The sequence below is a fragment of the Scyliorhinus torazame genome, chromosome 14 (genome assembly GCF_047496885.1).
Source record: "Scyliorhinus torazame isolate Kashiwa2021f chromosome 14, sScyTor2.1, whole genome shotgun sequence".
In the NCBI taxonomy this organism is placed as follows: domain Eukaryota; kingdom Metazoa; phylum Chordata; class Chondrichthyes; order Carcharhiniformes; family Scyliorhinidae; genus Scyliorhinus; species Scyliorhinus torazame.
The window spans coordinates 199,668,158-199,670,513 of NC_092720.1; the positions used below are offsets into that span (position 1 = coordinate 199,668,158).

The 2,356-nt window shown below is 48.3% G+C and overlaps 1 non-coding gene across 1 annotated transcript; it reads left to right on the forward strand.

The window, feature by feature from the left end:
- The first annotated feature begins 1,412 nt into the window (after positions 1-1,412).
- On the forward strand, positions 1,413-1,576 carry LOC140390608 (U1 spliceosomal RNA). The gene has a single exon (XR_011934668.1). It is a non-coding gene; the product is annotated as a U1 spliceosomal RNA (small nuclear RNA).
- The last annotated feature ends 780 nt before the right edge of the window (positions 1,577-2,356 follow it).

Below are 2,356 nucleotides of genomic sequence, written 5' to 3' on the forward strand. Positions count from 1 at the left end.
AACAGGTTATGGAGGTGGATGATCAGCCATGGATGGCAGAGCACACTCGAAGGCCTGAATGTCCTACTCCTGTCCCTACTTTCAATGTTTCTGTGTTTCAGAAATCCTGAATGGTGTTGACAGGCGATGGGATTTCCTCCCGTGGATGATTCTCGAACTAGGGCCCACTACATTCGAACAGAGAAGTGGCCAATTCCTTTCTCTCAGGGGTCGTGGAGGTGGAGTCATTGAATATTTTTAAGGTTGAGGTAAATACATTCTTGTGAGGCAGGCAAATCAAAGGTTATTGTTGGGGTGGGGCTGTAAAGAGGAATTTGGAACTTTTTTTCCAAATTTAGAATACCCAATTAATTTTTTCCAATTATGGGGCAATTTAGCGTGGCCAATCCACCTAGCCTGCACATCTTTGGGTTGTGGGGGTGAAACACTCGCAAACACGGGGAGAATGTACAAACTCCACACGGACAGTGACCCAGAGCTGGGATCGAACCTGGGACCTCGGCGCCGTGAGGCAGCAGGGCTAACCCACTGCGCCAACGTGCTGCCCTTAGGAATTTGGAACTTGAAACACAAAAGATCAACCATGATTTTATTGAATTGGTGGACAGGTCCCTGGCGCCGTGAAGCAACAGTGCTAACCACTGGAATGTTTGAAATGTTCGCATTACTGAATTGAAATATCTCAAAGTGAAATTTCTGGAGAAAATATGACCATCATTGCACTTTCCTGTTATGCCAATTTGAAATGTTTTGTAATGTTTCTTTCAGATATTTTATGAATCAAGTTTATTTTTGCAAAAAAACAGTTGGGAGTATCCATATTAGAGGCAGCTATTCCTCTGTGAGTTAGAGTCAGAGTCCCCCTCACACCCCATCACCCCCTGACCATCCTGTCACCTCAATAACACCCCCTCCATGACCATCCAGTACCTCCCCTCCCTCCAACATTAACCTGACCATCCCCCACAAAACAAAATCCCTCAGATTGTCAATAACTTCTTCATTGCCCCATAATGCTTCTCCTGGAAAAATGAATCAATATTTTCCATTCCAAAATCCTCCTCATTAATCTCCCCCCACCCAACCCCTCGTTTCAGACAAGTCTTTCCTTGCTGAACAAAGTTCGAAAAGGTTTTATTCCGGAAACGGTCCCTGGGTTTGACGGACAAGTACATGAGGGGCGGTTCACTTCCTTTTAAGGGCAATATGCAAATATGAATGGGGGCTTCGTATCTGAATATCTTGCACAAATGAGGGTAACATTCACATATTTGTCAGAATAATGCAGAAATACAGCGTTTTTTGATAGAAGGAATTCTAATGAAAGCGACAGTCCGGCGGTCTAAATGCAGTAAGTGTGAGTGAAAGATGTGATGTGTGGTGTAGGCTGGGAGTGTGTCGTGTTTTTGAGCATACTTACCTGGCAGGGGTGAAACCATGATCAAAAAGGTGGTTCGCCCAGGACGAGGCTAGCCCATTGCACTTCGGGTGTGCTGACGCCTGCGATGTCCCCAAATGCGGGATACTCGACTGCAAAATTTGTGGTAGTGGGGGACTGCGTTCGCGCTCTCCCCTGATTTACGAAACAAAAATAGAACTGGTCTTCGCACACTTGCCAGTAGGGCGCTCAATTCCTTCTATTCCCATCCAGTTTTTTGTATTTCCTGCCGTTACGTCGGTTTTCCATCCAGTAATTCCTTACGTCCATTATTTTACTCCCTTCTATTATCACCTGACAACTTTTCCTTCTGATCAGAGTTTATTACTCTGCCTGCAATCCACCCACAACTAGAATTTATTTCCACCAGAAAAAATTACCCTCGCCCCACACAATTCTCACCCTGACATTTTATTTTGTGGCCGGCAAATTCAAAACACCGTGGGCTGGATTCTCCATTCCTCAGGCTAAGTGCTGATGCCACCGGAGGATCCGTGGAGTTTCACGATGGGAAAATTGACGTGAAACCCTCACCAATTCCGCTACCGGTGGGTGGCTAGCACTGGCATTGCGTGAAACACTCGTGGAACGCGCGGAAAATGGTTGGAGAATCGGCAGGTCCCGTGCTGCACATGCACAGGGCTGATAAGCTGCAGCCGCCCATATACCTACAACCCCCACACATGCGCCGGAAAAGATGGCACTGCCCGTGCTGGAGCGCGTACCCGCCCACCCTGAAACAGCCCATCTCCTGGCCACCTGCCACCACGCTCCTCAGTCCTGGCAGAAGCCCCCCATCCCGTGGCACTGATCACGACCAAGTGTGGCGGCGCTGGACACTGTCCGCATGCCCTCCCTCTCTCTCCGCAGCCTGAACGCCAGGCTCCTGACCGCTGGCATCACACGTGGGCTGGAACA